Genomic DNA, 25,937 nt, shown 5'->3' on the forward strand with positions numbered 1-25,937 from the left:
GTCTGTCTGTGTCCCTGTCTGAGTGTGAGAGAGAGAGTAAGTGTGTGTGTCTGTATCCCTGTCCGAGAGAGAGAGTGAGTGTGAGTGTGTGTGTCTGTCTGTGTCCCTGTCTGAGTGTGAGAGAGAGAGTGAGTGTGTGTGTCTGTCTGTGTCCTTGTCTGAGTGTGAGTGAGTGTGTGTGTGTGAGTGTGTCTGTCTGTGTCCCTGTCTGAGTGTGAGAGAGAGAGTGAGTGTGTGTGTGTCTGTGTCCCTGTCTGACTCTATGAGAGAGAGTTAGTCTGTGTCTGTCTGTGTCCCTGTCTGTGAGAGAGAGAGTGAGTGTGTGTGTCTGTCCGTGTCCCTGTCTGAGTGAGAGAGAGAGTGAGTGTGTGTGTGTGTCTGTCTGTGTCCCTGTCTGAGTGTGAGAGAGAGAGATAGTGAGTGTGTGTGTGTGTGTGTCTGTCTGTGTCCCTGTCTGAGTGAGAGAGAGAGAGTGAGTGTGTGTGTCTGTGTCCCTGTCTGAGTGTGAGAGAGAGAGAGTGAGTGTGTGTGTGTCTATGTCCCTGTCTGAGTGTGAGAGAGAGAGAGAGTGAGTGTGTTTGTCTGTCCGTGTCCCTGTCTGAGTGAGAGAGAGAGTGTGAGTGCGTGTGTCTGTCTGTGTCCCTGTCTGAGTGTGAGAGAGAGAGAGAGTGAGTGTGTTTGTCTGTCCGTGTCCCTGTCTGAGTGAGAGAGAGAGTGTGAGTGTGTGTGTCTGTCTGTGTCCCTGTCTGACTGTATGAGAGAGAGTGAGTCTGTGTGTCTGTCTGTGTCCCTGTCTGAGTGTGAGAGAGAGAGTAAGTGTGTGTGTCTGTCTGTATACCTGTCCGAGAGAGAGAGTGAGTGTGAGTGTGTGTGTCTTTCTGTGTCCCTGTCTGAGTGTGAGAGAGAGAGAGTGAGTGTGTGTGTGTCTATGTCCCTGTCTGAGTGTGAGAGAGAGAGAGAGTGAGTGTGTCTGTCTGTCCGTGTCCCTGTCTGAGTGAGAGAGAGAGTGTGAGTGTGTGTGTCTGTCTGTGTCCCTGTCTGAGTGTGAGAGAGTGAGAGAGTGAGTGTGTTTGTCTGTCCGTGTCCCTGTCTGAGTGTGAGAGAGAGAGTGAGTGTGTGTGTCTGTCTGTGTCCCTGTCTGAGTGTGTGAGAGAGAGAGTGAGTGTGTGTGTGTCTATGTCCCTGTCTGAGTGCGAGTGAGTGTGTGTGTGTGTGAGTGTGTCTGTCTGTGTCCCTGTCTGAGTGTGAGAGAGAGTGAGTATGTGTGTGTCTGTGTCCCTGTCTGACTGTATGAGAGAGAGTGAGTCTGTGTGTCTGTCTGTGTCCCTGTCTGAGTGTGAGAGAGAGAGTAAGTGTGTGTGTCTGTCTGTATCCCTGTCCGAGAGAGAGAGTGAGTGTGAGTGTGTGTGTCTGTCTGTGTACCTGTCTGAGTGTGAGAGAGAGAGTGAGTGAGTGTGTCTGTCTGTGTCCCTGTCTGAGTGAGAGAGAGAGAGTGTGTGTGTCTGTCTGTGTCCCTGTCTGAGTGTGAGAGAGAGAGAGAGTGAATGTGTGTGTCTGTCCGTGTCCCTGTCTGAGTGAGAGAGAGAGAGTGAGTGTGTGTGTGTGTCTGTCTGTGTCCCTGTCTGAGTGAGGGAGAGAGTGAGTGAGTGTGTCTGTCTGTGTCCCTGTCTGAGTGTGAGGCACAGAGTGAGTGAGTGTGTCTGTCTGTGTCCCTTTCTGAGTGTGAGCGAGTGAGTGAGTGTGTGTTTCTGTCCGTGTCCCTGTCTGAGTGAGAGAGAGAGAGTGAGTGTGTGTGTGTGTCTCTCTGTGTCCCTGTCTGAGTGTGTGTGTGAGAGAGAGAGAGAGAGAGAGAGAGTGAGTGTGTCTGTCTGTCTGTGTCCCTGTCTGAGTGTGAGAGAGAGAGTGAGTGTGTGTGTCTGTCTGTGTCCCTGTCTGAGTGTGAGAGAGAGAGTGAGTGTGTGTGTCTGTCTGTGTCCTTGTCTGAGTGTGAGTGAGTGTGTGTGTGTGTGAGTGTGTCTGTCTGTGTCCCTGTCTGAGTGTGAGAGAGAGAGTGAGTGTGTGTGTGTCTGTGTCCCTGTCTGACTCTATGAGAGAGAGTGAGTCTGTGTGTCTGTCTGTGTCCCTGTCTGTGAGAGAGAGAGTGAGTGTGTGTGTCTGTCCGTGTCCCTGTCTGAGTGAGAGAGAGAGAGTGAGTGTGTGTGTGTGTCTGTCTGTGTCCCTGTCTGAGTGTGAGAGAGAGAGATAGTGAGTGTGTGTGTGTGTGTCTGTCTGTGTCCCTGTCTGAGTGAGAGAGAGAGAGTGAGTGTGTGTGTCTTTCTGTGTCCCTGTCTGAGTGTGAGAGAGAGAGAGTGAGTGTGTGTGTGTCTATGTCCCTGTCTGAGTGTGAGAGAGAGAGAGAGTGAGTGTGTCTGTCTGTCCGTGTCCCTGTCTGAGTGAGAGAGAGAGTGTGAGTGTGTGTGTCTGTCTGTGTCCCTGTCTGAGTGTGAGAGAGTGAGAGAGTGAGTGTGTTTGTCTGTCCGTGTCCCTGTCTGAGTGAGAGAGAGAGTGTGAGTGTGTGTGTCTGTCTGTGTCCCTGTCTGAGTGTGACAGAGAGAGAGAGTGAGTGTGTTTGTCTGTCCGTGTCCCTGTCTGAGTGAGAGAGAGAGTGTGAGTGTGTGTGTCTGTCTGTGTCCCTGTCTGACTGTATGAGAGAGAGTGAGTCTGTGTGTCTGTCTGTGTCCCTGTCTGAGTGAGAGAGAGAGAGTAAGTGTGTGAGTCTGTCTGTATCCCTGTCCGAGAGAGAGAGTGAGTGTGAGTGTGTGTGTCTGTCTGTGTCCCTGTCTGAGTGTGAGAGAGAGAGTGAGTGTGTGTGTCTGTCTGTGTCCCTGTCTGAGTGTGAGAGAGAGAGAGAGTGAGTGTGTTTGTCTGTCCGTGTCCCTGTCTGAGTGAGAGAGAGAGTGTGAGTGTGTGTGTCAGTCTGTGTCCCTGTCTGACTGTATGAGAGAGAGTGAGTCTGTGTGTCTGTCTGTGTCCCTGTCTGAGTGTGAGAGAGAGAGTAAGTGTGTGTGTCTGTATCCCTGTCCGAGAGAGAGAGTGAGTGTGAGTGTGTGTGTCTGTCTGTGTCCCTGTCTGAGTGTGAGAGAGAGAGTGAGTGTGTGTGTGTGTCTCTCTGTGTCCCTGTCTGAGTGTGTGTGTGAGAGAGAGAGAGAGAGAGAGAGAGTGAGTGTGTCTGTCTGTCTGTGTCCCTGTCTGAGTGTGAGAGAGAGAGTGAGTGTGTGTGTCTGTCTGTGTCCCTGTCTGAGTGTGAGAGAGAGAGTGAGTGTGTGTGTCTGTCTGTGTCCTTGTCTGAGTGTGAGTGAGTGTGTGTGTGTGTGAGTGTGTCTGTCTGTGTCCCTGTCTGAGTGTGAGAGAGAGAGTGAGTGTGTGTGTGTCTGTGTCCCTGTCTGACTCTATGAGAGAGTGAGTCTGTGTGTCTGTCTGTGTCCCTGTCTGTGAGAGAGAGAGTGAGTGTGTGTGTCTGTCCGTGTCCCTGTCTGAGTGAGAGAGAGAGAGTGAGTGTGTGTGTGTGTCTGTCTGTGTCCCTGTCTGAGTGTGAGAGAGAGAGATAGTGAGTGTGTGTGTGTGTGTCTGTCTGTGTCCCTGTCTGAGTGAGAGAGAGAGAGTGAGTGTGTGTGTCTTTCTGTGTCCCTGTCTGAGTGTGAGAGAGAGAGAGTGAGTGTGTGTGTGTCTATGTCCCTGTCTGAGTGTGAGAGAGAGAGAGAGTGAGTGTGTCTGTCTGTCCGTGTCCCTGTCTGAGTGAGAGAGAGAGTGTGAGTGTGTGTGTCTGTCTGTGTCCCTGTCTGAGTGTGAGAGAGTGAGAGAGTGAGTGTGTTTGTCTGTCCGTGTCCCTGTCTGAGTGAGAGAGAGAGTGTGAGTGTGTGTGTCTGTCTGTGTCCCTGTCTGAGTGTGACAGAGAGAGAGAGTGAGTGTGTTTGTCCGTGTCCCTGTCTGAGTGAGAGAGAGAGTGTGAGTGTGTGTGTCTGTCTGTGTCCCTGTCTGACTGTATGAGAGAGAGTGAGTCTGTGTGTCTGTCTGTGTCCCTGTCTGAGTGAGAGAGAGAGAGTAAGTGTGTGAGTCTGTCTGTATCCCTGTCCGAGAGAGAGAGTGAGTGTGAGTGTGTGTGTCTGTCTGTGTCCCTGTCTGAGTGTGAGAGAGAGAGTGAGTGTGTGTGTCTGTCTGTGTCCCTGTCTGAGTGTGAGAGAGAGAGAGAGTGAGTGTGTTTGTCTGTCCGTGTCCCTGTCTGAGTGAGAGAGAGAGTGTGAGTGTGTGTGTCAGTCTGTGTCCCTGTCTGACTGTATGAGAGAGAGTGAGTCTGTGTGTCTGTCTGTGTCCCTGTCTGAGTGTGAGAGAGAGAGTAAGTGTGTGTGTCTGTATCCCTGTCCGAGAGAGAGAGTGAGTGTGAGTGTGTGTGTCTGTCTGTGTCCCTGTCTGAGTGTGAGAGAGAGAGTGAGTGTGTGTGTCTGTCTGTGTCCTTGTCTGAGTGTGAGTGAGTGTGTGTGTGTGAGTGTGTCTGTCTGTGTCCCTGTCTGAGTGTGAGAGAGAGAGTGAGTGTGTGTGTGTCTGTGTCCCTGTCTGACTCTATGAGAGAGAGTTAGTCTGTGTCTGTCTGTGTCCCTGTCTGTGAGAGAGAGAGTGAGTGTGTGTGTCTGTCCGTGTCCCTGTCTGAGTGAGAGAGAGAGTGAGTGTGTGTGTGTGTCTGTCTGTGTCCCTGTCTGAGTGTGAGAGAGAGAGATAGTGAGTGTGTGTGTGTGTGTGTCTGTCTGTGTCCCTGTCTGAGTGAGAGAGAGAGAGTGAGTGTGTGTGTCTGTGTCCCTGTCTGAGTGTGAGAGAGAGAGAGTGAGTGTGTGTGTGTCTATGTCCCTGTCTGAGTGTGAGAGAGAGAGAGAGTGAGTGTGTTTGTCTGTCCGTGTCCCTGTCTGAGTGAGAGAGAGAGTGTGAGTGCGTGTGTCTGTCTGTGTCCCTGTCTGAGTGTGAGAGAGAGAGAGAGTGAGTGTGTTTGTCTGTCCGTGTCCCTGTCTGAGTGAGAGAGAGAGTGTGAGTGTGTGTGTCTGTCTGTGTCCCTGTCTGACTGTATGAGAGAGAGTGAGTCTGTGTGTCTGTCTGTGTCCCTGTCTGAGTGTGAGAGAGAGAGTAAGTGTGTGTGTCTGTCTGTATACCTGTCCGAGAGAGAGAGTGAGTGTGAGTGTGTGTGTCTTTCTGTGTCCCTGTCTGAGTGTGAGAGAGAGAGAGAGTGAGTGTGTGTGTGTCTATGTCCCTGTCTGAGTGTGAGAGAGAGAGAGAGTGAGTGTGTCTGTCTGTCCGTGTCCCTGTCTGAGTGAGAGAGAGAGTGTGAGTGTGTGTGTCTGTCTGTGTCCCTGTCTGAGTGTGAGAGAGTGAGAGAGTGAGTGTGTTTGTCTGTCCGTGTCCCTGTCTGAGTGTGAGAGAGAGAGTGAGTGTGTGTGTCTGTCTGTGTCCCTGTCTGAGTGTGTGAGAGAGAGAGTGAGTGTGTGTGTGTCTATGTCCCTGTCTGAGTGCGAGTGAGTGTGTGTGTGTGTGAGTGTGTCTGTCTGTGTCCCTGTCTGAGTGTGAGAGAGAGTGAGTATGTGTGTGTCTGTGTCCCTGTCTGACTGTATGAGAGAGAGTGAGTCTGTGTGTCTGTCTGTGTCCCTGTCTGAGTGTGAGAGAGAGAGTAAGTGTGTGTGTCTGTCTGTATCCCTGTCCGAGAGAGAGAGTGAGTGTGAGTGTGTGTGTCTGTCTGTGTACCTGTCTGAGTGTGAGAGAGAGAGTGAGTGAGTGTGTCTGTCTGTGTCCCTGTCTGAGTGAGAGAGAGAGAGTGTGTGTGTCTGTCTGTGTCCCTGTCTGAGTGTGAGAGAGAGAGAGAGTGAATGTGTGTGTCTGTCCGTGTCCCTGTCTGAGTGAGAGAGAGAGAGTGAGTGTGTGTGTGTGTCTGTCTGTGTCCCTGTCTGAGTGAGGGAGAGAGTGAGTGAGTGTGTCTGTCTGTGTCCCTGTCTGAGTGTGAGGCACAGATTGAGTGAGTGTGTCTGTCTGTGTCCCTTTCTGAGTGTGAGCGAGTGAGTGAGTGTGTGTTTCTGTCCGTGTCCCTGTCTGAGTGAGAGAGAGAGAGTGAGTGTGTGTGTGTGTCTCTCTGTGTCCCTGTCTGAGTGTGTGTGTGAGAGAGAGAGAGAGAGAGAGAGAGTGAGTGTGTCTGTCTGTCTGTGTCCCTGTCTGAGTGTGAGAGAGAGAGTGAGTGTGTGTGTCTGTCTGTGTCCCTGTCTGAGTGTGAGAGAGAGAGTGAGTGTGTGTGTCTGTCTGTGTCCTTGTCTGAGTGTGAGTGAGTGTGTGTGTGTGTGAGTGTGTCTGTCTGTGTCCCTGTCTGAGTGTGAGAGAGAAAGTGAGTGTGTGTGTTTCTGTGTCCCTGTCTGACTGTATGAGAGAGAGTGAGTCTGTGTGTCTGTCTGAGTCCCTGTCTGAGTGTGAGAGAGAGAGTGAGTGTGTGTGTCTGTCCGTTTCCCTGTCTGAGTGAGAGAGAGAGAGTGAGTATGTGTGTGTGTCTGTCTGTGTCCCTGTCTGAGTGTGAGAGAGAGAGAGAGTGAGTGTGTGTGTGTGTCTGTCTGTGTCCCTGTCTGAGTGTGTAAGAGAGAGAGAGTGAGTGTGTCTGTGTGTGTCTGTCTGTGTCCCTGTCTGAGTGTGAGAGAGAGAGTGAGTGTGTGTGTCTGTCTGTGTCCTTGTCTGAGTGTGAGAGAGAGCGTGAGTGTGTGTGTCTGTCTGTGTCCCTGTCTGGGTGTGAGCGAGTGAGTGAGTGTGTGTGTCTGTCCGTGTCCATTTCTGAGTGAGAGAGAGAGAGTGAGTGTGTGTTTGTGTCTGTCTGTGTCCCTGTCTGAGTGAGAGAGAGAGAGTGAGTGTGTGTGTCTGTCTGTCTGTGTCCCTGTCTGAGTGTGAGAGAGAGAGAGAGTGAATGTGTGTGTCTGTCCGTGTCCCTGTCTGAGTGAGAGAGAGAGAGTGAGTGTGTGTGTGTGTCTGTCTGTGTCCCTGTCTGAGTGAGAGAGAGAGTGAGTGAGTGTGTCTGTCTGTGTCCCTGTCTGAGTGTGAGAGAGAGAGAGTGAGTGTGTGTGTCTGTCTGTGTCCCTGTCTGAGTGTGAGAGAGAGAGATTGAGTGTGTGTGTCTGTCTGTGTCCCTGTCTGAGTGTGAGGCACAGAGTGCGTGAGTGTGTCTGTCTGTGTCCCTTTCTGAGTGTGAGCGAGTGAGTGAGTGTGTGTGTCTGTCCGTGTCCCTGTCTGAGTGAGAGAGAGAGAGTGAGTGTGTGTGTGTGTGTGTCTGTCTGTGTCCCTGTCTGAGTGTGAGAGAGAGAGAGTGTGTGTGTCTGTCTGTGTCCCTGTCTGAGTGTGAGAGAGAGAGAGTGAGTGTGTGTGTCTGTCCGTGTCCCTGTCTGAGTGAGAGAGAGAGATTGAGTGTGTGTGTGTGTGTGTCTGTCTGTGTCCCTGTCTGAGTGAGAGAGAGAGAGTGAGTGTGTGTGTCTGTCTGTGTCCCTGTCTGAGTGTGAGAGAGAGAGAGTGTGTGTGTCTGTCTGTGTCCCTGTCTGAGTGTGAGAGAGAGAGTGAGTGTGTGTGTGTCTGTGTCCCTGTCTGACTGTGTGATAGAGAGTGAGTCTGTGTGTGTGTGTGTCTGTCTGTGTCCCTGTCTGAGTGTGAGAGAGAGAGAGAGTGAGTGTGTGTGTGTGTCTGTCTGTGTTCCTGTCTGAGTGTGAGAGAGAGTGTGAGTGTGTGTGTGTCTGTGTCCTTGTCTGAGTGTGAGAGAGAGAGTGAATGTGTGTGTCTGTCTGTGTCCCTGTCTGAGTGTGAGCGAGTGAGTGAGTGTGTGTGTCTGTCCGTGTCCCTGTCTGAGTGAGAGAGAGAGAGTGAGTGTGTGTGTGTGTGTCTGTCTGTGTCCCTGTCTGAGTGAGAGAGAGAGAGAGTGAGTTTGTGTGTGTGTGTGTCTGTGTCCCTGTCTGAGTGTGAGAGAGAGAGAGAGTGAATGTGTGTGTCTGTCCGTGTCCCTGTCTGAGTGAGAGAGAGAGAGTGAGTGTGTGTGTGTGTCTGTCTGTGTCCCTGTCTGAGTGAGGGAGAGAGTGAGTGAGTGTGTCTGTCTGTGTCCCTGTCTGAGTGTGAGGCACAGAGTGAGTGAGTGTGTCTGTCTGTGTCCCTTTCTGAGTGTGAGCGAGTGAGTGAGTGTGTGTTTCTGTCCGTGTCCCTGTCTGAGTGAGAGAGAGAGAGTGAGTGTGTGTGTGTGTCTGTCTGTGTCCCTGTCTGAGTGTGAGAGAGAGAGAGTGAGTGTGTGTGTCTGTCCGTGTCCCTGTCTGAGTGAGAGAGAGAGAGTGAGTGTGTGTGTGTGTCTCTCTGTGTCCCTGTCTGAGTGTGTGTGAGAGAGAGAGAGAGAGAGAGTGAGTGTGTCTGTCTGTCTGTGTCCCTGTCTGAGTGTGAGAGAGAGAGAGTGAGTGTGTGTGTCTGTCTGTGTCCCTGTCTGAGTGTGAGAGAGAGAGTGAGTGTGTGTGTCTGTCTGTGTCCTTGTCTGAGTGTGAGTGAGTGTGTGTGTGTGAGTGTGTCTGTCTGTGTCCCTGTCTGAGTGTGAGAGAGAGAGTGAGTGTGTGTGTCTGTCCGTGTCCCTGTCTGAGTGTGAGAGAGAGAGATAGTGAGTGTGTGTGTGTGTGTCTGTCTGTGTCCCTGTCTGAGTGAGAGAGAGAGAGAGTGAGTGTGTGTGTGTGTCTGTCTGTGTCCTTGTCTGAATGTGAGAGAGATAGTGAGTGTGTGTGTCTGTCTGTGTCACTGTCTGAGTGTGAGGCACAGAGTGAGTGAGTGAGTGTGTCTGTCTGTGTCCCTGTCTGAGTGTGAGCGAGTGAGTGAGTGTGTGTGTCTTTCCGTGTCACTGTCTGAGTGAGAGAGAGAGAATGAGTGTGTGTGTCTGTCTGTCTGTGTCCCAGTCTGAGTGTGAGAGAGAGAGAGTGAGTGTGTGTGTCTGTCCGTGTCCCTGTCTGAGTGAGAGAGTGTGAGTGTGTGTGTGTGTGTCTGTCTGTGTCCCTGTCTGTGTGTGTGAGAGAGAGAGAGTGAGTGAGTGTGTGTGTCTGTCTGTGTCCCTGTCTGAGTGTGAGAGAGAGAGTGAGTGTGTGTGTCTGTCTGTGTCCCTGTCTGAGTGTGTGAGAGAGAGAGTGAGTGTGTGTGTGTCTATGTCCCTGTCTGAGTGCGAGTGAGTGTGTGTGTGTGTGAGTGTGTCTGTCTGTGTCCCTGTCTGAGTGTGAGAGAGAGTGAGTATGTGTGTGTCTGTGTCCCTGTCTGACTGTATGAGAGAGAGTGAGTCTGTGTGTCTGTCTGTGTCCCTGTCTGAGTGTGAGAGAGAGAGTAAGTGTGTGTGTCTGTCTGTATCCCTGTCCGAGAGAGAGAGTGAGTGTGAGTGTGTGTGTCTGTCTGTGTACCTGTCTGAGTGTGAGAGAGAGAGTGAGTGAGTGTGTCTGTCTGTGTCCCTGTCTGAGTGAGAGAGAGAGAGTGTGTGTGTCTGTCTGTGTCCCTGTCTGAGTGTGAGAGAGAGAGAGAGTGAATGTGTGTGTCTGTCCGTGTCCCTGTCTGAGTGAGAGAGAGAGAGTGAGTGTGTGTGTGTGTCTGTCTGTGTCCCTGTCTGAGTGAGGGAGAGAGTGAGTGAGTGTGTCTGTCTGTGTCCCTGTCTGAGTGTGAGGCACAGAGTGAGTGAGTGTGTCTGTCTGTGTCCCTTTCTGAGTGTGAGCGAGTGAGTGAGTGTGTGTTTCTGTCCGTGTCCCTGTCTGAGTGAGAGAGAGAGAGTGAGTGTGTGTGTGTGTCTCTCTGTGTCCCTGTCTGAGTGTGTGTGTGAGAGAGAGAGAGAGAGAGAGAGAGAGTGAGTGTGTCTGTCTGTCTGTGTCCCTGTCTGAGTGTGAGAGAGAGAGTGAGTGTGTGTGTCTGTCTGTGTCCCTGTCTGAGTGTGAGAGAGAGAGTGAGTGTGTGTGTCTGTCTGTGTCCTTGTCTGAGTGTGAGTGAGTGTGTGTGTGTGTGAGTGTGTCTGTCTGTGTCCCTGTCTGAGTGTGAGAGAGAGAGTGAGTGTGTGTGTGTCTGTGTCCCTGTCTGACTCTATGAGAGAGAGTGAGTCTGTGTGTCTGTCTGTGTCCCTGTCTGTGAGAGAGAGAGTGAGTGTGTGTGTCTGTCCGTGTCCCTGTCTGAGTGAGAGAGAGAGAGTGAGTGTGTGTGTGTGTCTGTCTGTGTCCCTGTCTGAGTGTGAGAGAGAGAGATAGTGAGTGTGTGTGTGTGTGTCTGTCTGTGTCCCTGTCTGAGTGAGAGAGAGAGAGTGAGTGTGTGTGTCTTTCTGTGTCCCTGTCTGAGTGTGAGAGAGAGAGAGTGAGTGTGTGTGTGTCTATGTCCCTGTCTGAGTGTGAGAGAGAGAGAGAGTGAGTGTGTCTGTCTGTCCGTGTCCCTGTCTGAGTGAGAGAGAGAGTGTGAGTGTGTGTGTCTGTCTGTGTCCCTGTCTGAGTGTGAGAGAGTGAGAGAGTGAGTGTGTTTGTCTGTCCGTGTCCCTGTCTGAGTGTGAGAGAGAGAGTGAGTGTGTGTGTCTGTCTGTGTCCCTGTCTGAGTGTGTGAGAGAGAGAGTGAGTGTGTGTGTGTCTATGTCCCTGTCTGAGTGCGAGTGAGTGTGTGTGTGTGTGAGTGTGTCTGTCTGTGTCCCTGTCTGAGTGTGAGAGAGAGTGAGTATGTGTGTGTCTGTGTCCCTGTCTGACTGTATGAGAGAGAGTGAGTCTGTGTGTCTGTCTGTGTCCCTGTCTGAGTGTGAGAGAGAGAGTAAGTGTGTGTGTCTGTCTGTATCCCTGTCTGAGAGAGAGAGTGAGTGTGAGTGTGTGTGTCTGTCTGTGTACCTGTCTGAGTGTGAGAGAGAGAGTGAGTGAGTGTGTCTGTCTGTGTCCCTGTCTGAGTGAGAGAGAGAGAGTGTGTGTGTCTGTCTGTGTCCCTGTCTGAGTGTGAGAGAGAGAGAGAGTGAATGTGTGTGTCTGTCCGTGTCCCTGTCTGAGTGAGAGAGAGAGAGTGAGTGTGTGTGTGTGTCTGTCTGTGTCCCTGTCTGAGTGAGGGAGAGAGTGAGTGAGTGTGTCTGTCTGTGTCCCTGTCTGAGTGTGAGGCACAGAGTGAGTGAGTGTGTCTGTCTGTGTCCCTTTCTGAGTGTGAGCGAGTGAGTGAGTGTGTGTTTCTGTCCGTGTCCCTGTCTGAGTGAGAGAGAGAGAGTGAGTGTGTGTGTGTGTCTCTCTGTGTCCCTGTCTGAGTGTGTGTGTGAGAGAGAGAGAGAGAGAGAGAGAGTGAGTGTGTCTGTCTGTCTGTGTCCCTGTCTGAGTGTGAGAGAGAGAGTGAGTGTGTGTGTCTGTCTGTGTCCCTGTCTGAGTGTGAGAGAGAGAGTGAGTGTGTGTGTCTGTCTGTGTCCTTGTCTGAGTGTGAGTGAGTGTGTGTGTGTGTGAGTGTGTCTGTCTGTGTCCCTGTCTGAGTGTGAGAGAGAGAGTGAGTGTGTGTGTGTCTGTGTCCCTGTCTGACTCTATGAGAGAGTGAGTCTGTGTGTCTGTCTGTGTCCCTGTCTGTGAGAGAGAGAGTGAGTGTGTGTGTCTGTCCGTGTCCCTGTCTGAGTGAGAGAGAGAGAGTGAGTGTGTGTGTGTGTCTGTCTGTGTCCCTGTCTGAGTGTGAGAGAGAGAGATAGTGAGTGTGTGTGTGTGTGTCTGTCTGTGTCCCTGTCTGAGTGAGAGAGAGAGAGTGAGTGTGTGTGTCTTTCTGTGTCCCTGTCTGAGTGTGAGAGAGAGAGAGTGAGTGTGTGTGTGTCTATGTCCCTGTCTGAGTGTGAGAGAGAGAGAGAGTGAGTGTGTCTGTCTGTCCGTGTCCCTGTCTGAGTGAGAGAGAGAGTGTGAGTGTGTGTGTCTGTCTGTGTCCCTGTCTGAGTGTGAGAGAGAGAGTGAGTGTGTGTGTCTGTCTGTGTCCTTGTCTGAGTGTGAGTGAGTGTGTGTGTGTGAGTGTGTCTGTCTGTGTCCCTGTCTGAGTGTGAGAGAGAGAGTGAGTGTGTGTGTGTCTGTGTCCCTGTCTGACTCTATGAGAGAGAGTTAGTCTGTGTCTGTCTGTGTCCCTGTCTGTGAGAGAGAGAGTGAGTGTGTGTGTCTGTCCGTGTCCCTGTCTGAGTGAGAGAGAGAGTGAGTGTGTGTGTGTGTCTGTCTGTGTCCCTGTCTGAGTGTGAGAGAGAGAGATAGTGAGTGTGTGTGTGTGTGTGTCTGTCTGTGTCCCTGTCTGAGTGAGAGAGAGAGAGTGAGTGTGTGTGTCTGTGTCCCTGTCTGAGTGTGAGAGAGAGAGAGTGAGTGTGTGTGTGTCTATGTCCCTGTCTGAGTGTGAGAGAGAGAGAGAGTGAGTGTGTTTGTCTGTCCGTGTCCCTGTCTGAGTGAGAGAGAGAGTGTGAGTGCGTGTGTCTGTCTGTGTCCCTGTCTGAGTGTGAGAGAGAGAGAGAGTGAGTGTGTTTGTCTGTCCGTGTCCCTGTCTGAGTGAGAGAGAGAGTGTGAGTGTGTGTGTCTGTCTGTGTCCCTGTCTGACTGTATGAGAGAGAGTGAGTCTGTGTGTCTGTCTGTGTCCCTGTCTGAGTGTGAGAGAGAGAGTAAGTGTGTGTGTCTGTCTGTATACCTGTCCGAGAGAGAGAGTGAGTGTGAGTGTGTGTGTCTTTCTGTGTCCCTGTCTGAGTGTGAGAGAGAGAGAGTGAGTGTGTGTGTGTCTATGTCCCTGTCTGAGTGTGAGAGAGAGAGAGAGTGAGTGTGTCTGTCTGTCCGTGTCCCTGTCTGAGTGAGAGAGAGAGTGTGAGTGTGTGTGTCTGTCTGTGTCCCTGTCTGAGTGTGAGAGAGTGAGAGAGTGAGTGTGTTTGTCTGTCCGTGTCCCTGTCTGAGTGTGAGAGAGAGAGTGAGTGTGTGTGTCTGTCTGTGTCCCTGTCTGAGTGTGTGAGAGAGAGAGTGAGTGTGTGTGTGTCTATGTCCCTGTCTGAGTGCGAGTGAGTGTGTGTGTGTGTGAGTGTGTCTGTCTGTGTCCCTGTCTGAGTGTGAGAGAGAGTGAGTATGTGTGTGTCTGTGTCCCTGTCTGACTGTATGAGAGAGAGTGAGTCTGTGTGTCTGTCTGTGTCCCTGTCTGAGTGTGAGAGAGAGAGTAAGTGTGTGTGTCTGTCTGTATCCCTGTCCGAGAGAGAGAGTGAGTGTGAGTGTGTGTGTCTGTCTGTGTACCTGTCTGAGTGTGAGAGAGAGAGTGAGTGAGTGTGTCTGTCTGTGTCCCTGTCTGAGTGAGAGAGAGAGAGTGTGTGTGTCTGTCTGTGTCCCTGTCTGAGTGTGAGAGAGAGAGAGAGTGAATGTGTGTGTCTGTCCGTGTCCCTGTCTGAGTGAGAGAGAGAGAGTGAGTGTGTGTGTGTGTCTGTCTGTGTCCCTGTCTGAGTGAGGGAGAGAGTGAGTGAGTGTGTCTGTCTGTGTCCCTGTCTGAGTGTGAGGCACAGAGTGAGTGAGTGTGTCTGTCTGTGTCCCTTTCTGAGTGTGAGCGAGTGAGTGAGTGTGTGTTTCTGTCCGTGTCCCTGTCTGAGTGAGAGAGAGAGAGTGAGTGTGTGTGTGTGTCTCTCTGTGTCCCTGTCTGAGTGTGTGTGTGAGAGAGAGAGAGAGAGAGAGAGAGAGTGAGTGTGTCTGTCTGTCTGTGTCCCTGTCTGAGTGTGAGAGAGAGAGTGAGTGTGTGTGTCTGTCTGTGTCCCTGTCTGAGTGTGAGAGAGAGAGTGAGTGTGTGTGTCTGTCTGTGTCCTTGTCTGAGTGTGAGTGAGTGTGTGTGTGTGTGAGTGTGTCTGTCTGTGTCCCTGTCTGAGTGTGAGAGAGAGAGTGAGTGTGTGTGTGTCTGTGTCCCTGTCTGACTCTATGAGAGAGAGTGAGTCTGTGTGTCTGTCTGTGTCCCTGTCTGTGAGAGAGAGAGTGAGTGTGTGTGTCTGTCCGTGTCCCTGTCTGAGTGAGAGAGAGAGAGTGAGTGTGTGTGTGTGTCTGTCTGTGTCCCTGTCTGAGTGTGAGAGAGAGAGATAGTGAGTGTGTGTGTGTGTGTCTGTCTGTGTCCCTGTCTGAGTGAGAGAGAGAGAGTGAGTGTGTGTGTCTTTCTGTGTCCCTGTCTGAGTGTGAGAGAGAGAGAGTGAGTGTGTGTGTGTCTATGTCCCTGTCTGAGTGTGAGAGAGAGAGAGAGTGAGTGTGTCTGTCTGTCCGTGTCCCTGTCTGAGTGAGAGAGAGAGTGTGAGTGTGTGTGTCTGTCTGTGTCCCTGTCTGAGTGTGAGAGAGTGAGAGAGTGAGTGTGTTTGTCTGTCCGTGTCCCTGTCTGAGTGAGAGAGAGAGTGTGAGTGTGTGTGTCTGTCTGTGTCCCTGTCTGAGTGTGACAGAGAGAGAGAGTGAGTGTGTTTGTCTGTCCGTGTCCCTGTCTGAGTGAGAGAGAGAGTGTGAGTGTGTGTGTCTGTCTGTGTCCCTGTCTGACTGTATGAGAGAGAGTGAGTCTGTGTGTCTGTCTGTGTCCCTGTCTGAGTGAGAGAGAGAGAGTAAGTGTGTGAGTCTGTCTGTATCCCTGTCCGAGAGAGAGAGTGAGTGTGAGTGTGTGTGTCTGTCTGTGTCCCTGTCTGAGTGTGAGAGAGAGAGTGAGTGTGTGTGTCTGTCTGTGTCCCTGTCTGAGTGTGAGAGAGAGAGAGAGTGAGTGTGTTTGTCTGTCCGTGTCCCTGTCTGAGTGAGAGAGAGAGTGTGAGTGTGTGTGTCAGTCTGTGTCCCTGTCTGACTGTATGAGAGAGAGTGAGTCTGTGTGTCTGTCTGTGTCCCTGTCTGAGTGTGAGAGAGAGAGTAAGTGTGTGTGTCTGTATCCCTGTCCGAGAGAGAGAGTGAGTGTGAGTGTGTGTGTCTGTCTGTGTCCCTGTCTGAGTGTGAGAGAGAGAGTGAGTGTGTGTGTCTGTCTGTGTCCTTGTCTGAGTGTGAGTGAGTGTGTGTGTGTGAGTGTGTCTGTCTGTGTCCCTGTCTGAGTGTGAGAGAGAGAGTGAGTGTGTGTGTGTCTGTGTCCCTGTCTGACTCTATGAGAGAGAGTTAGTCTGTGTCTGTCTGTGTCCCTGTCTGTGAGAGAGAGAGTGAGTGTGTGTGTCTGTCCGTGTCCCTGTCTGAGTGAGAGAGAGAGTGAGTGTGTGTGTGTGTCTGTCTGTGTCCCTGTCTGAGTGTGAGAGAGAGAGATAGTGAGTGTGTGTGTGTGTGTGTCTGTCTGTGTCCCTGTCTGAGTGAGAGAGAGAGAGTGAGTGTGTGTGTCTGTGTCCCTGTCTGAGTGTGAGAGAGAGAGAGTGAGTGTGTGTGTGTCTATGTCCCTGTCTGAGTGTGAGAGAGAGAGAGAGTGAGTGTGTTTGTCTGTCCGTGTCCCTGTCTGAGTGAGAGAGAGAGTGTGAGTGCGTGTGTCTGTCTGTGTCCCTGTCTGAGTGTGAGAGAGAGAGAGAGTGAGTGTGTTTGTCTGTCCGTGTCCCTGTCTGAGTGAGAGAGAGAGTGTGAGTGTGTGTGTCTGTCTGTGTCCCTGTCTGACTGTATGAGAGAGAGTGAGTCTGTGTGTCTGTCTGTGTCCCTGTCTGAGTGTGAGAGAGAGAGTAAGTGTGTGTGTCTGTCTGTATACCTGTCCGAGAGAGAGAGTGAGTGTGAGTGTGTGTGTCTGTCTGTGTACCTGTCTGAGTGTGAGAGAGAGAGTGAGTGAGTGTGTCTGTCTGTGTCCCTGTCTGAGTGAGAGAGAGAGAGTGAGTGTGTGTGTCTGTCTGTGTCTCTGTCTGAATGTGAGAGAGAGAGAGTGAGTGTGTGTGTCTGTCTGTTGTCTCTGTCTGAGTGTGAGAGAGAGAGTGAGTTTGTGTGTCTGTCTATGTCCCTGTCTGAGTGTGAGAGAGAGAGAGTGAGTGTGTGTGTCTGTCTGTGTCCCTGTCTGAGTGTGAGAGAGAGAGTGAGTGTGTGTGTCTGTCTGTGTCCCTGTCTGAGTGTGAGAGAGTGAGAGAGTGTGTGTGTCTGTCTGTGTCCCTGTCTGAGTGTGAGAGAGTGAGAGAGTGAGTGTGTTTGTCTGTCCGTGTCCCTGTCTGAGTGAGAGAGAGAGTGTGAGTGTGTGTGTCTGTCTGTGTCCCTGTCTGAGTGTGAGAGAGAGAGAGAGTGAGTGTGTTTGTCTGTCCGTGTCCCTGTCTGAGTGAGAGAGAGAGTGTGAGTGTGTGTGTCTGTCTGTGTCCCTGTCTGACTGTATGAGAGAGAGTGAGTCTGTGTGTCTGTCTGTGTCCCTGTCTGAGTGTGAGAGAGAGAGTGAGTGTGTGTGTGTCTATGTCCCTGTCTGAGTGTGAGAGAGAGAGAGAGTGAGTGTGTTTGTCTGTCCGTGTCCCTGTCTGAGTGAGAGAGAGAGTGTGAGTGTGTGTGTCTGTCTGTGTCCCTGTCTGAGTGTGAGAGAGTGAGAGAGTGAGTGTGTTTGTCTGTCCGTGTCCCTGTCTGAGTGAGAGAGAGAGTGTGAGTGTGTGTGTCTGTCTGTGTCCCTGTCTGAGTGTGAGAGAGTGAGAGAGTGAGTGTGTTTGTCTGTCCGTGTCCCTGTCTGAGTGAGAGAGAGAGTGTGAGTGCGTGTGTCTGTCTGTGTCCCTGTCTGAGTGTGAGAGAGAGAGAGAGTGAGTGTGTTTGTCTGTCCGTGTCCCTGTCTGAGTGAGAGAGAGAGTGTGAGTGTGTGTGTCTGTCTGTGTCCCTGTCTGACTGTATGAGAGAGAGTGAGTCTGTGTGTCTGTCTGTGTCCCTGTCTGAGTGTGAGAGAGAGAGTAAGTGTGTGTGTCTGTCTGTATCCCTGTCCGAGAGAGAGAGTGAGTGTGAGTGTGTGTGTCTGTCTGTGTCCCTGTCTGAGTGTGAGAGAGAGAGAGAGTGAGTGTGTTTGTCTGTCCGTGTCCCTGTCTGAGTGAGAGAGAGAGTGTGAGTGTGTGTTTCTGTCTGTGTCCCTGTCTGACTGTATGAGAGAGAGTGAGTCTGTGTGTGTGTCTATGTCCCTGTCTGAGTGTGAGAGAGAGAGAGAGTGAGTGTGTTTGTCTGTCTGTGTCCCTGTCTGAGTGAGAGAGAGAGTGTGAGTGTGTGTGTCTGTCTGTGTCCCTGTCTGAGTGTGAGAGAGTGAGAGAGTGAGTGTGTTTGTCTGTCCGTGTCCCTGTCTGAGTGAGAGAGAGAGTGTGAGTGTGTGTGTCTGTCTGTGTCCCTGTCTGACTGTGTGAGAGAGAGAGAGAGTGAGTGTGTTTGTCTGTCCGTGTCCCTGTCTGAGTGAGAGAGGGAGTGTGAGTGTGTGTGTCTGTCTGTGTCCCTGTCTGACTGTATGAGAGAGAGTGAGTCTGTTTGTCTGTCTGTGTCCCTGTCTGAGTGTGAGAGAGAGAGTAAGTGTGTGTGTCTGTCTGTATCCCTGTCCGAGAGAGAGAGCGAGTGTGAGTGTGTGTGTCTGTCTGTGTACCTGTCTGAGTGTGAGAGAGAGAGTGAGTGAGTGTGTCTGTCTGTGTCCCTGTCTGAGTGAGAGAGAGAGAGTGAGTGTGTGTGTCTGTCTGTGTCTCTGTCTGAATGTGAGAGAGAGAGAGTGAGTGTGTGTGTCTGTCTGTTGTCTCTGTCTGAGTGTGAGAGAGAGAGTGAGTTTGTGTGTCTGTCTATGTCCCTGTTTGAGTGTGAGAGAGAGAGAGTGAGTGTGTGTGTCTGTCTGTGTCCCTGTCTGAGTGTGAGAGAGAGAGTGAGTGTGTGTGTCTGTCTGTGTCCCTGTCTGAGTGTGAGAGAGAGAGTGAGTGTGTGTTTCTGTCTGTGTACCTGTCTGAGTGTGAGGGACAGAGTGAGTGAGTGTGTCTGTCTGTGTCCCTGTCTGAGTGTGAGAGGGAGAGTGAGTGTGTGTGTCTGTCCGTGTCCCTGTCTGAGTGTGAGAGAGAGAGTAAGTGTGTCTGTCTGTCTGTATCCCTGTCTGAGAGAGAGAGTGAGTGTGAGTGTGTGTGTCTGTCTGTGTCCCTGTCTGAGTGAGAGAGAGATAGTGAGTGTGTGTGTGTGTCTGTCTGTGTCTCTGTCTGAATGTGAGAGAGAAAGAGTGAGTGTGTGTGTCTGTCTGTTGTCTCTGTCTGAGTGTGAGAGAGAGTGAGTTTGTGTGTCTGTCTGTGTCCCTGTCTGAGTGTGAGAGAGAGAGAGAGAGAGAGTGAGTGTGTGTGTCTGTCTGTGTCCCTGTCTGAGTGTGAGAGAGAGAGAGTGAGTGTGTGTGTCTGTCTGTGTCCCTGTCTGAGTGTGAGAGAGAGAGTGAGTGTGTGTTTCTGTCTGTGTCCCTGTCTGAGTGTGAGGGACAGAGTGAGTGAGTGTGTCTGTCTGTGTCCCTGTCTGAGTGCGAGAGAGAGAGAAAGTGTGTGTGTCTGTCCGTGTCCCTGGCTGAGTGAGAGAGAGAGAGTGAGTGTGTGTGTGTGTCTCTCTCTGTGTCCCTGTCTGAGTGTGAGAGAGAGAGAAAGTGTGTGTGTCTGTCCGTGTCCCTGGCTGAGTGAGAGAGAGAGAGTGAGTGTGTGTGTGTGTCTGTCTGTGTCCCTGTCTGAGTGTGAGAGAGAGAGTGAGTGTGTGTGTCTGTCTGTGTCCTTGTCTGAGTGTGAGAGAGAGAGTGAGTGTGTGTGTCTGTCTGTGTCCCTGTCTGAGTGTGAGGCACAGAGTGAGTGAGTGTGTCTGTATGTGTCCTTGTCTGAGTGTGAGCGAGTGAGTGAGTGCGTGTGCCTGTCCGTGTCCCTGTCTGAGTGAGAGAGAGAGAGTGAGTGTGTGTGTCTGTCTGTCTGTGTCCCTGTCTGAGTGAGAGAGAGAGAGTGAGTGTGTGTGTGTGTGTCTGTCTGTGTCCCTGTCTGAGTGTGAGAGAGAGAGAGAGTGAATGTGTGTGTCTGTCCGTGTCCCTGTCTGAGTGAGAGTGAGAGAGTGAGTGTGTGTGTGTGTCTGTCTGTGTCCCTGTCTGAGTGAGAGAGAGAGTGAGTGAGTGTGTCTGTCTGTGTCCCTGTCTGAGTGTGGGGGAGAGAGAGAGTGAGTGTGTGTGTCTGTCTGTGTCACTGTCTGAGTGTGAGAGAGAGAGAGAGAGTGTGTGTGTCTGTCTGTGTCCCTGTGTAAGGGATCAGCTGTCAGGCTGTGTTGGGTAGTTTGATGAGACAGGCACCAGTTCCAAAAGATAGTTACTGATCATTCAAGCCACCAAGGTGTGCATGTCCTTGTTCAAGAGACTGTAAAGTGGTGTGGGCATGTCATAAGAAGTGGGAGATTGCAGAGTGCATGCTCTTGGGTTTTAAGCATGTACCGTTTTAATGTTATCCTTTCCTTGTCTTTTACTTAATATGAAAGTTATTTTTATTTATTTATAGATACAGCTCAGTAACAGGCCTTTCCGGCCCAATGAGACCGTGCTACCCAATTACACCCATGTGACCAATTAACCTACTAACTCGTATGTCTATGGAATGTGGGAGGAAACCAGCACACCCAGAGGAAACCCACACGGTCATAGGGAGAACCTACAAACTCCTTACAGATAGCAATGGGAATTGAACCCGGTCACCTGCTCTGTAAAGTGTGACGCTAATCGTTACACTACAGCGACACCCAATTAGTGTGGAAATATTTAAGAGAGATTATACCCAGACACACAAGACCGTAAGACATAGAAGCAGGCCATTCAACCCATTGACTCTGCTCCACCATTTTATCATGGCAGAATCCAGATCCCGGATACACCTGCCTTCTCGCCATAGCCTTTGAAGCCCTGGTTGATCAGGAAACTATCAACTTCTGCTTTAAATATACCCACAGACTTAGCCTCCACTGAGTCTGTGGTAGAGCATTCCACAGATTCACTATCCTCTGGCTAAAAATAAATTTCCTCCTTGCATCTGTTCTAAAAGGTCACCCGTCAATTTTGAGGCTGTGTCCTCTAGTTCTGGATACCCCCACCATAGGAAACATCCTCTCCACATCCACCCTATCTAGTCCTTTCAACATTCAGTAGGGTTCAATGAGATCCCCCCACATTCTTCTAAATTCCAGTGAGTACAGGCCCAAAGCTGCCAAAAAGCTCCTTATATGTTAACCCCTTCATTCCCGGAATCATCCTCGTGAACCTCCTCTGGACTCTCAATGACAATACATCCTTTCTGAGATACGGGCCCAAAACTGTTGACAATATTCCAAGTGCTGCCTGACTAGCGTTTCATAAAGCCTCAGCATTATCTCCTCTTATATTCTATTCCCCTTGAAATAAATGCCCACATTGCATTTGCATTCTTTACCACAGACTTAACCTTCTGTTAGCATCGCACAAGGACTCCCAAGTCCCTCTACAACTCTGCTGTTTGAATTTTCTCCCCACTTAGATAATAGGGGATAATATTGTTCTTTTCACCAAAAATGCATAATCATACATTTCCTAACACTGTGTTCCATCTGCCACTTTTTTTGCCCATTCTTCCAATTTGCCTAAATACTTTTGCAATTGCATTACTTCCTCAGCACTACCTACCCATCCACTTATCTTCATATCATTCACAAACATTGTCACAAAGCCATCAATTCCATTATCCAAACCACTGACAAACAATGTGAAAAGTAGTGGTCCCAATACTGACCCCTAAGGAACACCACTAGTCATTGGCAGCCAACCAGAAAAGGCCCTTTTTATTCCTACTCACTACCTCAAGCCTGTCAGCCACTCCTCTATCCATGCCAGTGTGTTTCCTGTAACGCCATGGGATTTTATCTTGTTAAGCAGTCTCATGCCTGGCACCTTATCAAATGCATTCTGAAAATCCAAGTATATCACATCCACTGCCTCTCTTTAGTCCATCCTACTTGTTATTTCCTCAAAGAACTCCCAACAGATTTGTCAGGCAAGATTTCCCTTGACAGAAACCATGCTGACTTTGATTTATTTCATCATTATTCTCCAAGTACCCTGAAACCTCATTGTTAATAATACTTTCCCAACACTTTCCCAACCACTGAGGTTAGGCAAACTGGACGATAATTTCCTTTCTTTTGCCTTCCTCCCTTCTTGAAAGAGTGCAGTCCAATCACAAACAAGAGAAAATCTGCAGATGCTGGAAATCCGAGAAACACACACAAAATGCTGGAGGATCTCAGCAGGCCAGACAACATCCAAGAAAAGAGTACAGTCGACGTTTTGGGCCAAAGCCCTTCGGCAGGACTCTTCTAGAAGTGGAGTAACATTTTGCAATTTTCCACTCCTCTGGGACCATGTCAGAATCAAGTGATTCTTGAAAAGATTATAACCAATGCATCCATTATCTCCTCAGCAACCTCTCTCAGGACTCTGGGATGTCGTCCATCTGGTTCAGGAGAGTCATCCACCTTCAGACCTTTGAGTTTGCCTAGCACTCCTGCTCATGGACCTCTGTCACACTGCTAGTGCCATCCACAGTGAAGACTGATGCAAGGTACCTATTAAGTTCATCTGCCATTTCTTTGCCCCCCATTACTATCTCACCAGCATCATTTTCCAGTGGTCCAATATCAACTCTCAGCTTCCTTTTACTCTTTATATAACTGAAAAAAATTCTAGAATCCTTCTTTACATTATTGGCTAGTTTGCCCTCACATTTCATCTTTTCCCTTCTTATAGCTTTTTTAGTTGCCTTTTGTTGGGTTTTAAAAGCTTCCCAACCAATTTCCCACTCACTTTTGCAGCCTCTTATGCCCTTTCCTTGGCTTTTATGCAATCCTTAACTTCCCTTGTCAACCACAGTTGCCTACGCCTGCCATTTGAGAACTACTACTTCTGTGGGACATATCTATCCTACACCTTGTGAACAATTCCCAGAAACTTCAGCCATCTCTGCTTTGTTGTTATCCCCACCAGTGTCTTCATCCAATCCACCTGGATAAGCTCCCTTTATTCTGTTTTGATACTGATACATGTGACTTATGCTTCTCCCTCTCAAATTGCAGTATGAATTCAATCGTATTATTGTAACACTCAGCTCTATCAACCCACGTTCGTCTAGGGGAAACCACCGTTTGCCTGCCAAACTGTGTCTCATATTTACGTAGATGTTGTGTATGCACCCCAGCACAAGCCCACAATGTAAAATGTCAGTCAGTACACAATGTATGATTAAACGATTACACTTTATAAGTTTTACTGTAACTATAGGGTTAGTAGAGAAACAGAAATATAAAATGAAAAGGCACCAAGAATAGAGATTATACAGTTCGTGCACATGTTTGAGCTCACGCAATATCCTCGGTCCACCATTCGATTTCCTCCAAACTCCATGACCCTCGGACTGGGATTAACCTACTGTGGTCTACCAGAGCGCTTCCCGCATGCCCTCCCTCTTCGCTTCTCCTCGCCGAACTTCCCGCGCACCAACCCCAGTTCCCACACATACAGATAGAATAACAAGACTCCCATTGGTTAGTCCCCCCCCCCCCCGTTATCAGTAGTTATAACCCAAACATTTCAGCTACAGAGAAATCACAGAGAAGCCATTTCATTTTAACACTTTAGAGAAGCAATTTTATTACTGAGAACCCTACATTATGATCACTGCCTCCTAAGGGTTTCTTGACATTAAGCACCCTACGAAGATCTGGATCTAAGATGGCCTTGCTCTGAGAAGGCTCAACTGCTCTAAAATGCCATCTCATAGGCATTCAATAAATTCCATCTCTTGCAATCCAACACCAACCTCATTTTCCCAATCCCCTTGCATATAAAAGTCCCCCATTACAATTGTGACAATACCCTTATAATATGCCATTTCCAGCTTTTCCAGCTCCCTTTGCAGTCTCAACACCACATCTTGGCTACTATTTGGAGGGTAAATATGATCCCCATGTTTTTCCCCTTGTAGTTTCTTAACTCCACCTACAAAGATTCAACATTCACCCCATGTCACCTCTTTCCAAAGAGGTGCCTTCCTGCCTATCCTTTTGATACAAAGTATATCCTTTGATATTAAGCTCCCAACTATGACCTTCATTTAGCCATGACTCAGTGATGTCATACCGACCAATCTCTAATTGCACCATGTTTCACTAATAGCTACAACATCATATTTCCAGGTATCAGTCCATGCTCTAAGTTCATCCACCTTTCTTACAATGTTCCTAGCATTAAAATAAATGCATTTAAGAAATTCTCAACCTCTTATTCTCTGTTTATCACTAACGGTGCAAACAACTTTACTATCTTCTTTTTCTTACTTCTCCCATACATCTGTTCCTACACTCTGGTTCCTCTCCCCACTTGTATCTAGTTTAAATCTACTGCAGCCTCTCTAGCAAACCTACCTGCTAGAATACCTACCTCCAAACTGCCCAATTATCTATAAATCTGAATCCCTCCCTCCTGCACCATGTCTTCAGCCATGTGTTGATCTGCACTATCTTACTATTTCTAAACCCACCTGCACATGGCACTGGTAGTAATCCTGCGATTGCTATCCTGGAGGTCCTGCCCTTTAACTTGGCACCTAGCTCCCTAAATTCACCTTTCACGACCTCCTCACTCTTCCTACCCACATCATTGGTCTCTATATGGACCATGACATCTGGCTGCTCACCCTCCCTCTTGAGAATACTGAGAACTCGATCCGAGATATCGCAGACCCTGGCACCAGGGAGGCAACAGACCATCCGGGATTCTTGATCTCTTCCACAGAACCTCCTGTCTGTCCCCCTAACTATCGAATTCCCTATCACTACTGCTCTCTTCTTTTTCCTACTTCCCTTCTGAGCTGAGGGTCCAGTCTCGGTGCCAGATACACAACCACTGCAACTTGTCCCTAGTAGGTCATCCCCATCAACAGTATCCAAAACAGTATACTTATTGTTGATGGGAATGGCCACAGGGGTGCTCTGCTCTTCCTGTCTATTCCCCTTCCCTCTCCTGACAGTCACCCAGCTACCTGTCTCCTAACTCTTAGGGGTGTCTGTCTCCCTGAAACTCCTGTCTATTTCTGCCTCTGCCTCCCGAATGATCCAAAGTTCATCCAGCTCCAGCTCCAGTTCCCTAACACGGTTTGTCAGGAGCTGCAGCTGGATGCACCTTTTGCAGGTGTGGTCATCAGGGACAGCTGTGCTCGCCCTGACTTCCCACAAACTGCAAACGGAGCACTCAACTGCCCTAACTGCTGCCTCCATTACCTACTCCTAAGGTAATTAATTAATTAAAGGAACTTACCTGGCCTTACCTCACTTGGAGTGAAGCTTGTTCTCAGCCTCTGCTCACTGAAGCCTCTCAAGCCAAAGTCTTCCTACTCTGTCTCCCTCTACTCCATCGCCCGCTCCATTAATCTGCTCACTTTTAAAATTCTTGCGCTGCCTCATGGCCCAACTTTCACGCGCTTGTGCAGTCGTGCCCCGTTCAAACTGCCGAAGAAATGACCGCCCCTTCTCAATCTGCTCGCTTCTTAAATTCTCCTGCCGCCTCACGGGCCTCACTGCCTCAGTGTCAAGATGATAAGAGGCACAGATAGAGTGGATAGCCAGGGACATTTTTCCAGGGCAGAAACAGCTAATACGAAGGGGCAGAATTTTAAGGTGATTTGAGGAAAGTACGGGGGGATGTCAGAGGTATTTTTTTTACACAGAGATTGGTGAATGCATGAAACATCCTGCTGGGGATGGTGGTAGAGGCAAATACATTAAGGGCATATAAGCAATTGTTAGAAAGTTAAATGAATGATTGAAACATGCAGGGCTATATAGGAGAGAAGGGTTAGGTTGATTTTAAAGCAGGTTATAAAGTCAGCATAACATCATGGGCTGAAGGGCCTGTACTGTGCTGTGATATCTATTTTCTACACTCAGTGTCCACTTTATTAGGTACACCTGTAGGTTAATGCAATTATCTAACCAGCCAATCATGTAGCAGCAACTCAATGCATAAAAGTGTGCAGATGTGGTCAAAAGATTCAGTTGTTGTTCAGACTAAACTTCAGAATGGGGAAGAAATGAGATCTAAGTGACTTTGACCCTGGAATGATTGTTGATGCCAGACGGGGTGGTTTGAGTTTCTTAGAAACTGCTGACCTTTTTGGATTACCACAGACAACAGAGTCTAGAGTTTACAGAGAACAGAGTGAAAAACAAAAAAAAAACCCAGTGAGCAGCAGTTCTGTGGCAAAAATGCCTTGAGAACGAGAGTTCAGAGGAGAACTGCTAGACTGGTTCAAGCTGACAGGAGGGCACGCAGAAAGGAATCAGATTTAGTATCACTGGCATACGTCATGAGATTTGTTCTTCTGTTCATTGCAATACATAGTAATAAAAATTATACATTACAATAAGGAGTAGATATAAAAACTAAATTAAATAAGTATTGTAAAAAGAGCAGGAACTACTGAGGAAGTCTTCATGGGTTCAGAAAACTGATGGTAAAGGGGAAGAAGTTGTTCCTGAAATGCTGAGAGTATGTCATCAGGCCCCTGTACCTCCTCCTTGAGAAGAGAGCATGTCCTGGGAAATGAGGGTCCTTAATGATGGATGCTGCCTTTTTGAGGCATCACCTTTTGTAGATGACCTGGACATTAGGAGGTTAGTGTCCATGATGGAGCTAGAGCTGGCTGAGTTTACAACTTTCTGCAGCTATTTCTGATCCAGCTGTGCAGTTGCTCCTTCATCCTAGATGTGGTGGGGGATGATGGAGGGGGAACTATTTAGAATGTGCTACATGATACACCTTTAGAAATTTGCAAGTGTCTTTGGTGACATACCAATTCTCCTCAAACTGCTAATGAAATATAGCTGCTGTTGTGCCTTCTTTGTAATTGTATCAATATGTTGGACCCAGGATAGGTCCTCAGAGATGCTGACATGCAGGAACTTGAAACGGCTCACCCTTTTTACTTCTGATACCTTGATGAGGACTGGTATGTGTTCCTTCGACTTAACCTTCCTGAAACCCGC

The sequence above is a fragment of the Hemitrygon akajei genome, chromosome 14, assembly GCF_048418815.1.
Source record: "Hemitrygon akajei chromosome 14, sHemAka1.3, whole genome shotgun sequence".
Classification (NCBI taxonomy): Eukaryota; Metazoa; Chordata; class Chondrichthyes; order Myliobatiformes; family Dasyatidae; genus Hemitrygon; species Hemitrygon akajei.